This window comes from Peromyscus californicus, unplaced genomic scaffold, assembly GCF_007827085.1.
Source record: "Peromyscus californicus insignis strain IS unplaced genomic scaffold, ASM782708v3 Scaffold_22__1_contigs__length_63687245, whole genome shotgun sequence".
NCBI classification, from domain to species: Eukaryota; Metazoa; Chordata; class Mammalia; order Rodentia; family Cricetidae; genus Peromyscus; species Peromyscus californicus.
This window is the reverse complement of record NW_026294525.1, coordinates 20646430-20658596: the sequence shown is the minus strand read 5'-3', so window position 1 is coordinate 20658596 and position 12167 is coordinate 20646430. Positions and strand designations below refer to the sequence as shown.

At 41.8% G+C, this 12167-nt stretch overlaps 1 non-coding gene across 1 annotated transcript; it reads right to left on the bottom strand.

The window, feature by feature from the left end:
* Window positions 1–9827: 9827 nt before the first annotated feature.
* On the bottom strand, window positions 9828–9954 carry LOC128118815 (small nucleolar RNA SNORA31). Its single transcript, XR_008221340.1, has one exon. It is a non-coding gene; the product is annotated as a small nucleolar RNA SNORA31 (small nucleolar RNA).
* Window positions 9955–12167: the final 2213 nt, after the last annotated feature.

The following is a 12167-nucleotide window of genomic DNA, read 5'->3' as shown; positions in this document are numbered from 1 at the left end:
TGGAGTAAGTGCCAGATTAAGGAATTATCTTGGCATTTTCAAATTGTCTCTTTTAATTTCTTTGAGTCCTATTTAGCATTTACTTCAGATTAATTGCTTCATTAGAGTTCCTGTGCAACACGAATTCAAACTTTAAAAATAGAAGATGTCAAAGTGGAAGTGATGTGTCTGAGTTGGAGAGTGTCTTACAGCTAAAACAGAATTCCAGAAAAGCAGAGCGGGTGCTTCAGCAGGGGGACACATGACTCCAGGGGATCCTTCCACTGTAAGGCATGTGCACTGGGGTTGTGGTGGGAGATTGGTTGGGGAGTGTAGTGGCGGGGGGGGGGGGGTGGGGATTCTTAGGGCACAGGAAAGGAAATTACTCCATGGAGGATAATAAGCCCAGTTCATCTTGAGATGTTGGGGTTCTAGGTTTCATCAAACTCTGCGGTCATTAAGAAATCCTTTTACAGGAAAGTCTTAAGTCATCTAAATCTGGGATTAGGATCATTTGCTTGCCTGTCTGATGGAGAGTTTCTAGAGAAGGTGAACAGTGCCAAGATGTCAGGGAAAGGAAAATCATGAGCTGAGAAACACTTTAACAACACAAAAATTCTAACATACAGATGTTATAGAAAATAAGCTAGTGTAGCACAAACTCCTTGTCATGCCTTCTAAACAGTCCTCAAGAAATCAAGTCATCTCTGACTTCTGTGGTTTTTTGGTGAAGCCATTCACTCAAAGGCTTCCAGTTCCTTTAGGGTGGTCTGTGGTTTCTTACTTTCATTAAATAAAAATAATCTGTACTGAAACATGAATTTTAGTCAATTTACTCTATTAAACAGAACCTTGGGTCTGTGTACCTCTACAATAAAGGAAGTATGGGTCTCTCCTCCCAGCTTCCTCTCCCCTGCCCTCGTCAAGCCCTCTCCCTGCTTCCCTTTCGCTTGCTGGATATTGATGGATATTATAAGAAGACTACCTGACAAAATAAATTATTGAAGTCCTTTGGCTTTCAGCAAATTTGGGAGCCCCTCTGTCCCCAAGTCAGGCTTTATTTGAAGCATTGTATGGTTTCCAAGGTAAGCTGGCATCACGTGATGAAACCCTCTCCTTCATCACCCATCCCTTACTGTATCCCCTAGAAACACAAAGTAGTTTTCTCCTTTTCATTCTCAAGTACTTCCTTTATTATCTTATTAACTCCTTTATTATTACATAGAGATGAGGAGATGATTTACTGTTCCCATCACTGTCACTGGTCAGGCAGCTGATTTATCGTATGTGACACAAGAAAAACACACATACTAATTTTTATTCATAGAGTCCTCATTTGTGCTTTTTAAACAGATATAATATGATCTGTCTAACCTCTCCAGGAAGTTCTAGAGCCCTGTCATATGCTGATACTTTCTCTCCATTATAAGAGAAAAGAATAGTATATGAGAGAAAAAAATATTTCAATAAAACTAAAGCAAATAATTCAAGGGTGAATGAAAAGAGGAAGCATTGCTAAGTAGTGTTTTAGCTCCCAAACCTGATTTCACAATACTTAAGATGTAAAGGCAAACTTGGACCTGAAGTTTAGGAATGACCGCACGTCCCAGTCAGTATCCATTTCAGTAGGTAAGCCAAGACAAAACGGAAGACAACCATCAGCACAAGAGGGTACCTTCAGCTACAGAACTCTTGCACAGAGGCTGGCCTGTCAACTCATATCACACTGAATTTCCTTCCCCCTTTTAGGACATCTGTGATTTTTTACCATATTACATACAAAACCAAACCAAACCGAAAAAAGACAACATCTACCTCTTTTATTTATTTTTTTAGAGATTTCATACCTTCAATTGATACCTTAGTATTCAAGATCTCCTAACAATTTCAGGACTCAGTTTAATGCTTGCTCTCAAGAGTAAGCCTCCTAAGTTCCCAAGCTTGGCTAAATTCTCTCTTAAGTACGTGTGTTCCCTTCCCAGAACTTCACACAGTTGCAGTGTAAACTATTGGCTTGAAACTCTGTTTCCTGGACACTAGTAGACTGAACTCCATGAAAAGAACACCATGTGTCCTGTTTCCCATGTGACTTGGGACTAGACCCAGTCTCTCTGTAATGTTTCCACTACTTGCATAAACACCACGTTGAATTCACAAGTTAGGGTTTTCAAGGTATTTACATCATTTGAAGGTTTTTTTTTTTTTTTTTTTTTTTTTTAAGAATTGCTGTGGATTGGATTGGTCTGGAGGGGACTGGCTTTGGGTTCAACTTAGGGGTCTGGTTTAGTACATCACAATATAGTATTCTTTGTAAGGGTCTCTTTTTTTGCGACTTACGTCTTGGAAATGAAAACACAGTAATGTGTGGCCAATGTATATAAATGATGGTGCCACAGTTAAGGTTACTGTATGAGTAAGCAACTTTTTTCCTGCAGAAGTTATAGCTAAGGAAAATAAAAGCACTGTCTGAGATGGAGATGAAGCCATCACTGTCCACAGAGGTAAGTGGGTGTAGGGAGTTTATGTGTTGGAATCCAGCAATAGACAATTTCCAGTCTCAGCAGGGCACAGCCAACAAATTGAAATAAGGTAAGAACCTTTTGTGAGGAAGAGGCTGGAAAACAGCTTGTTGATAAACATATCAACTAAGTTACTGGCGGGTTGGGAGTTTTAGAATATTGAAGGCTGACTGGCTTCCTCGCTAGCACTGAAATCCTGATAAGACAAAAGTGAGCAGCATATTGCTTACAATGTCAAGAAGGAAGGGGCATCTTCCTATTCTCATGTGGTCTTCATTTACCATAGTCTCCTATTCCTTGTTCTCCCTCTCTGTTCTTGATCCAGCTGGGATCTTCCGCTCCCCCAAGCTCTCTTTCCCTTGACCCTCGCCCTTCATTACCCCCACTCATGTCCAGATTGTTCATGTAAATCTCATCCATTTATCCGTCATTGGGTGATCCCCGTGTCTTTCTTGGGGTCCTGTGTAGCTTAAGTTTTCCTGCCTGGCCCACAGTCAGGACAAATCTCTCTCACCTGCCAGTCCCACAGCCGCTCAAACCCAACCAAGTAAACACAGAGACTTATATTGGTTACAAACTGTATGGCCATGGCAGGCTTCTTGCTAACTGTTCTTACAGCTTAAATTAATCCATTTCCATTAATCTATACCTTGCCACATGGCTCGTGGCTTACCAGCATCTTCACATGCTGTTTGTCATCGTGGCGGCTGGCAGTGTCTCTCTGACTCAGCCTTCTACTTCCCAGCTTTATTCTCCTCCTTGTCCCACCTACACTTCCTGCCTAGCCAATGGCCAATCAGTGTTTTATTTATTGACTAATCAGCAACACATTTGCCATACAGAACATCCCACAGCAGTCCTGTTTTCCAGGTAGCCTCCCTGGTGGTGTGAGTAGCAGTCCAGTCATCCTTGTTCCACATCTAGTATCCTCCTATGAGTGAGTACATACCATGATTGTCTTTCTGAGTCTGGGTTACCTCACTCAGGATGATTTTTTCTAGATCCACTGATTTGCCTGCAAACCTCATGATGTCATTGTTTTTCTCTGCTGAGTAGTATTCTATTGTGTATATGTACCACATTTTATTTATCCATTCGGTTGAAGGGCATCTAGGTTGTTTCCAGTGCTAGAGAGGCCCACAGAAATCCACAAAGATGCCCCCACAGTAGACTGCTGGCAATGGTCGAGAGACAGCCCGAATTGACCTATTCTGATGATAGGATGGCCAAACACCCTAATTGTCATGCTAGAAACCCCATCCAATGACTGAGGGAACTGGATGCAGAGATCCACGGCCAGGCCCCTGGTGGAGCTCCGGGAGTCCAATTGGCGAGAAAGAGGAGGTTTTATATGAGCGAGAATTGTTGAGACCAAGGTTGGATAAAGCACAGGGACAAATAGCCAAATTAATGGAAACACATGAACTATGAACCAATGGCTGAGGAGCCCCCAACTGGATCAGGCCCTCTGAATAGGTGAGACAGTTGATTGGCTTGATCTGTTTGGGAGACATCCAGACAGTGGGACCGGGTCCTGTGATCGTTGCATGAGTTGGCTGTTTGAAACCTGGGGCTTATGCAGGGACCCTTGGCTCAGCCTGGGAGGAGGGGACTGAACCTGCCTGGACTGAGTCTACCAGGTTGATCTCAATCCTCGGGGGAGTCTTTGCCCTGGAGGAAATGGGAATGGGGGGTGGGCTGGGGGAATGAGAGGGGGGCGGGAGGGGGGAGAACAAGGGAATCCGTGGTTGATATGTAGAATTAAATTATATTGTAAAATAAAATAAAATAAAATAAAAAAGAAGGAAGGGGCAAAGATAGTGTGTTTATGAGCTTTGGGGGTCTGGTCTAGGAGTTAAAAATAGACCTCCATTTTCTTTTTAGAGTTGAGGATCGAATTTAGGAATTTACATTCGCTAGGCAAGCACTCTACCATTGAATTAAATACTCAAACCCTTCAAAACACCATGTCAGAATCACATGGTGAGCTTTCCAAGAGTCTCAAAGCACTGAGTCATTTGGTATTCTCTGTTGAAAAGCTGGACAGTATGATGTGAGTATAGTCAAGCTCTCTAGAAGTTTCTAGAATGAGTAAATAAAGTGGTCTGTAGCTGTTGCCTTCACGGTGAGAGTTCTCCAGAAGAGGTGTTGATGAGTCAGTGAAATAGTGAGCTCCAGCTGAGGTGGACGGTGAGGAGGGGTGTGGACAGTTTTTGATTGCTCTTCCCTTCCTGCACAGCCACACTCTCCTCATTTAAAGGGACAGAACAGTGAGAAATGATAGCAACCTTAGCATGGAACTATAAAAGTCAGAGTTGAGGGCTGGTGAATTGTCTCAATGCATAAGGGTGCTCGAAAGCCTGGCAACCTAGGTTTAATGTCTAGGACCCACTCAAAGGAGGAGGAAGAATGATTCCACATCCCTCATCCTCCATATACATGCTGTGGCCCCAACACACACACACACACACACACACACACACACACACACACACACACACAAATAAGGGGTGGGTCATGCACATATAAACACACTAAATAAATAAATAAATAAATAAATAAATAAATGTGGGAAACCTGCTCCCACCTTTTAAAGGGTTCTTGGGGGAAGGAGAGAGGAGTGAGGAAGTATTAGATAGAAATATAGGTGTAGATGGAGAGAAAGACAGAGACACAGGATAGCTTCTGGAGGGCCCTGGGTCAATACCCAGTAGCCTCAAGATTTACTCTAATGGGCTTTTTATACACTACCAAGGAGAAAGGCAAAAGACCCCCCCCCCCCCTTGTCAAGATTAAAGCACAGTATACAACCAAATGTAGACCCTTCAAAACACCTGGTAACCACGCCTTTAGTCAAATCATCCTATTATGCAGCCCTGCTGGGTAAAGCAAGCTCAGATTCTCTGACCATGAGTAAGGCCTTACTAGGGAGCCTCTGTGGGCCTCCACAAATAAATAAATAGATAGATAGATAGATAGATAGATAGATAGATAGATAGATAGATAGATAGATAAGTCAGTCAGCACTTGAAAGAGATATGATATTCTTCAACCTTCCCATTCTATAATGAACAAGACCAACTCCTCAACCTTGATTTTAGAGTACCTATTGGGATTTACAAATTTAAATCCCTTCTGATCCCTAATGAAATAAACATAGAGCAATTCACAGGTGCCTGAGAAAATCAGTGGGAAAAAGGCAGATGCTAGACTGATTTGTTTGATTCGTTTGCTTAGAGACTTGCAGAAATATTTAATGAGGTAAGTTATTTGTGATAGGGATAGGCAACATGGATTTAGAAGGTTAGCTATCCATGTATTATATATACTACAATAATAGTATGAGCAGCATAATATTTCTGATATGTGCATGGGGGAAATACTATTAAATGGACCAGCTGTAATTCGTTTTGTCTTATTATATGCTTGGTTAAAAATGGCCACTCTCATAATCAAATGAATAGGAAATGAAGTGAACATTGTGATTCAATTTTAAACTTGAAAAATGTTTCCAATAAAATACTTATTTAAGTTTTTGGAAAAAGATATTGCAACTTGACAAAGTGCGTTAGAGTATTAAACAGAATCTTCTAGAAAGGAAGTCAGTATGTCAAGGACTTTCCATGGAGTGGAATCAATCCTTCAGACCTGGCTGAACAGACAGGAAAACTCATCAAAATTTCCAAGAATTACAAATCTCCATCTCCATATGAACCCACATCCATAGTGAAGTCATCTTCATTACTTTTTTTTCCCTATGGGTTTTTGTTTTTTGGTGTCTTGTTTTTGTTTTGCTTTGGAGACAAAAAATTACTATGAAGCTCACACTGACCTAAAATCTCATCTTCCTGCACCATCCTTTCAAGTTCTGGGGATTATAGGTGTTTAACACTGTGTCCACCTTAGAACGTTCACAGTTTTCAGTCACTTAAGGGAGAAATGGACAATGTAGGGTATGTTAATCCCAAAGATGAGAGGAGAAAGACCACCAACCCAAATCATCATGGCTTAATTAACTAAAGCAGGCAATTAATTAAAGCAAGCTTTTTTATTCTTGTACATGGGCTAGGGCTCTCTCTCTAAAAGTGGGGTTCAAAAGGTGAGCGTTGGACATAAGGAAGACAAGGTTTTTATAGGTCAAGGGTAGGGAGTTTCCAAATGGGACATTTGGTGGGCAAAATAGGTGGCATTACAAGAGTGGAACATAAGCATAACAAATTGGTCATAATGACCTCCTGAAACAAACACATAGTTGCAAGGACATAACAAGATAGTCATGGGTGGTTATGTAACCTTTTGAAACAAAGGTAAGGTTGCAAAATGATTATGAACAACTTTTGAAACAAAGACATGGTTGCTTTTTCTGGAACAGTCAGTACTGAACCATTTGTAGTTAAGGTTACAGGCCAATCTTTGAGAAACAGAGGTTTAGTGATAAACAGGAATGAGTCTAGTTTGTCTTTATTATAAGATAGCTTTCAAGCCCAAGATGGAGGCAGGCTGGTTCATCAATACTGGTGCCCTATTTCTTTGTCTGGGTCATTACTGGACACCATTAGTTCCTGAAGTGATAGAGTTGAATCCATGCAAAGTGTGTATCACTAACACAAATGCCTACAACAGGCAGGAGCTTGCTCTTATACACTCCAATAGGTCAGTGAGATGAGAGAAAGCCCTGAAGAATGACAGTGACAGTGGTAATTTAGAAAGAGAGCAGGATTCATCTGACTCTTATCACAGCAGAGTACATGCCCATAGAACAGGAGGCTTAGATGTTTGAAGAAACATTCACAATTCAAGTTTCTATATAATATGTTCCTACTTACAATGTTCTAATGATCAAGAACAACACCACATATCTGAGGGGTGAATTTTGACCCAGGGCTTCATCTTTCTTTAAGATCTAGATACTAAACACTGAATAGCCAATAAACAACCCATATCTCATCTGACCCCCTCTTTGTATCAGGCCACAGAAATGGGTCTGAAGAGGAACACAGTTCTAGAAGCAACTTATTTATTATTTATTTATTTTTGCGACTGGATCTGGGTGTTGATCATTAATGTCGCTTTTCTTTAATCCCCTGTTAAACATTAGAATATCACTGGGATAATAAAATAACCTAATCAACTAAAATCTTCTGCTGAAACTCACCAACTGCTGGATGACAGAAAGAAAGCAAAACTCCTGAGAAAGGGAGTCTACCCTGTGAAAGAATGCAGATTCCCTAGATACACAGAAGGAAGGCTTGTCACAGCACAGATTGTTGGTCCCACTCAAAGTTTCTAATTCAATAGATGTGCGAGCCCACAGAGGTTTCCTAGTGAGATCTGAGCTTGTTCAACCCAGCAGGGCTGCATAAGGGGATGATTGGACCACCGGCATGGGTACTAGGTGTTTAGAAGGGTCTACACTTGGCTGTACCTAGCAAGGGGGAGGTCTTTTGTCTTGCCCCTGGGCATTGTTATAAATAACCCTTTTGAATAAAGTTCTGGGTTGGTGGATTTTGATCCAGGTCCTCCTGAAGCTATCCTGTGTTTCTATCTTTCCTCTCGTTGGCTAGGCCTATCTTTCTATCTACAAATTCCTTATTCCTCTCTCTTTCTCATAGGAACCCTGGAAAAGGTGGGGGCTGGTCCCCCACAAATAGACTGAAGTGGGGCTGAGATTTATATTTCTAGTAGGTGATGCTGCTGGTCATTGAGAAATGCTACTCTCAGGGAACACAGCATGGAAAGGCTCTCCCGAGTGAGCCGTGGACTCTGCGAAGCCCTGCAGAAGCTGAGATGGGAGAGACCAGAGTACCTTCACCTGCGGTCTGACATTGCTTGGCTCTGGTGCTTGAGCGTGACTTTGCCGCCAGTTTGCTCCCTCATAAAAAATGTATTGACACTTGCCATGTACCAGTCATTGGGTTAGTCATAGGCCCCATAAATTAATTAGCCATTAAATCTTCTCAGAGCCATTTAAACAAATATTTATTGGGCACCTAATATCCGCCAGGCCATGGACCAGCATCTGGAAAGAGGCAGGTCTCAGCCGCAGTGAATCAGAAGAACTGGCTCCCGCCTTCTCTGGTGTCATTCATATTTAGAAGGGGCCTGGAAGGAAATCTTGGCTGTTTGTGTGTAGGCTAACGAATACACAGTAGCGCGGGTGGTTGCACTGTCCTGGGGAAGGATTGGGATGCTCTGCACGATCCTGAAGCCTAGCTGCAGAGATGTCTGTCTCACTTTTGCTGACAGTCTGGTCCTTGGGGCACAGTCGGGGACAGTGAGCACTTCCCTGTTAGTAAGAAGCAGGTTGCACTTTTTTCCATAGTTGCCTCTGTGTTCGGCAGCAGGACTCCAGACATGCTTTTGCTGGAAACAGCGCCTTTCCAATAAAGACAAAAAAACCAACAAGTATGTAAGGCAGCCTGTCAACATTGCCCTAAGGCTGCTCTCCTGCAGGGTTTCATCAAGAATACCCTGTGTGCTCTGCAGAGACCCGTCTCTTTCCTGTGTCTGCTGACAGTGGTTAACAGAGGCCAAGGAGTCCCAAACACATCTGGTTGCCCACTCCCCAGCTTGCTCCATATTACACCTGGTGACAAATAATTCTTATTTTTGTCTTCTCTCTCTCTCTCTCTCTCTCTCTCTCTCTCTCTCTCTCTCTCTCTCTCTCTCTCTCTCTCCTCTCTCTCCCTCTGGTAGTTCTCCATTGTTTTCTTAGGTTCTGATCTCTTTTTACTAACTTATTATAGTATGATCATACTATAGCATGAACCTTAAAAAGTCTTATTAATAAAAAAAAAATTGGTGCCAGTTATTGGTGTGAACACTGGAAGATCAGAGAAGCAGAACAAGTCTCATCTAACCTCACCTCGCCAATTCCTCAGCTGATCTTACTTCCTCAAACTGGAAGCCTCTGTGTTCTCATCTGAATGGATCTCAGTTGAACTGCTGCTAGAAGCCTAAAAGCTTAACAAGGCTCTAGTTCCTGGTCCTCACACCTTATATACCTTTCTGCTTCCTGCCATCACTTCCTGAGATTAAAGGCATGTGTTGTCACTATACCTGACTGTTTCCAGTGTGGCTTTGAACTCACAGAGATCCAGACAGATCTCTGCCTCTGGAATGCTAGGATTAAAGGCATGTGTGCCACCATTTTCTGGCCTCTATATCTAGTGGCTGTTCTGTTTTCTGACCCCAGATAAGTTTATTGGTGCACAATATATTGGGGAACACAATATCACCACATCATACTGAAGATAAAATGGCACTCTTGGTATGGTCTAGTTTTTGTTCCCTTGCTTTTCTGAGTCTGTCATTTTTTAAAAACTATATAGACATACTCCCCACTTCAGTCTTGACTACAAAGACATGCAGAAAGCTCAAGGAGCATTTTCTTTTACATCCTAGAGCAAACCAGAAGAGCAGCTACTAACTGTTCCAAGTCCATCAGTGGATGAAGGAGTCTGTCATTTTGGGTTTGTTTGTTTGTTTGTTTGTTTGTTTGTTTTCTGGAAAGTTTAAGGGATTGCTATCTAGAGCCAGGAACAGTTGTACACAGCAAATTTGAGGCCAGCATCAGTTACACAGTGAGTTCCAGGCCAGCTTCGGAAACACAGTAAGACCATCTTTCTCTCTCTTGATCAATAGACAGACAGACAGACAGATGGATGATAGATAGAACAGATATTGACAATCCCAAATGTGATTAAATTGTTTTAAGCTGAAGGTTATTTTAAGACAATATTGTTTCTTGAGTTATGGCATTAATTTTTAAAATAAGAATGGTTGCACTTATAATATTTAAACATAAAATTCCTTAGGACATGGATGTGGCTAATTCAGCTCAGTAGCTTTCCAAGGGTTCAAATGGCAGAACTCTATGTATATTATAGGATACATAATGAAAGAAAGTTAGCAAGTGCTTAATATATGCTCTTCATTTATAGAGATATGGATAGAGAAACAGTCCCCGAGAGTCTCGTGATGTCTTCCAGTTCTTAGTAGGGAATGAAGGCAATGAAGAGCCTTCTCTTGCCTTCTAGGACCGTGTCCATCATGGCACCTGGGGGATGCTCCTGGTGCTACTGTTGTGTATAGTGGAGATTAGAAGAGTGCAGGGAAAAAATAAGCTGATGCCAGTGAGTAAATATTCCAATAGGCCAAGAGGCAATTAAAAATAACTTTATAAAAATATAGGTCCCAGGGGACAAATAACAGAGGAAATTTTAATAGAAATTTTACTAGATTCAGGTAAAGTTCTCCATAAAACCTTTAAAACCCATTAAGCAGTTTTGGGGAAATATATGCCATCTTTTACTGCAGTCATTTTAATGAGATTGATAAACGCAGTTCACCAATAGATGCTGAAATCTCTTGCTCGAAGGGAGAACATTTAATTTTCACATGTGCCCAGGAAACTATTTAAATTTATATTTCTCATCTTTGTTGCTGACAATAAAGATTATTTGACATTAGTGAATATAAAAATGTGATTGGTTGCAATAACTCTCAGTGTTTATCTACCACTTACTGGACCTCACTGAAAAGATGATTCAGATCTTTGTCTGTCATGACCTGAGCTACTTCTGCTTGAATTTCCTCACATCAGTCCAAGGCTCCTTTTCATTCTTTCCATCCAAATGCAAGCGGTCATCATTCACTCCCTCTCATCTTCACAGTGCTTGGTTCTTATTTTGAAACTCGAGACAGATTGTGTTGTTTTTCTCCAATGCCTTGAGAGAAAAGTTCTGCACTGAGAACAGAGTACTCCAAGCCCTTACAGCTTCCCTCTACAGAAACTTTGAAACTCATGTTTAATATCTCCCTCCCCTCAAACTCTGTTCTAGACTCCTCACATGACCTCTTCTTACAGAAGTAAGAAACCAGTAGAGTTCAACTACTCAGATGAGGGGCTGAGGGCTCACACCACCCGGTTTCAAGATCCAGCTTTGCACTTAGCTTGGTGACTTCTCTGAGTCTTTGTTTCCTCATCCGTAAAGCAGGATTCTAGGACTTCCCTCATGAGATCAAGAGCTTGATGATCTGACCCAGGCCATGTACTTCCAGCGCACATCCTCAGTTGGTCCTGAAGCAAGCTCGCCACTGCACTCATTCAGCCCACTGTTCCCAAGCCACTCCGGGAGCCCAGGGGGTCATGCTCAGCCTACAGGCTTACTCTTGGACTTTCCCTTAGAAGCTAAGAAGATGATTTTCTAGATTCGTGAAGCAGTTTGTCTCCATTTTGTTTCCACTTGAAGTTCTCTTAGGTCTTGTACTGTCTTCAAGAAGATGAGATCCTTGAGAGCAGAGGCTGGCTCTCACTGGCCTTCCATCTGCTTCACTGGTGCAGTGCTAGCACTTGCCAAGTGCTCCATATTTCCAGAAACATGCGAAAGAGACATGTGCATCACTCAGAGTGCTTTATGCTCCAATTCACACATCATAGGAAAGAGGTCTGACTTGAGATTTCTACTTTTTTTTTAATTCCCCGTGTAAAAGCTAATTCCACTCATCCCATAACTATTTATTAATTGTATAACATTTGAAGCCATTCTTCCAGGCACTGAGGACACAGCAGTTTAAAAGAGGAAGGGAAAAACAACTTGCAAGATGACCTCCTCCCTGAGGACTGGCTTTCATGGAAGCAGAAGGCACCATGCAAAGCTTCTAAAG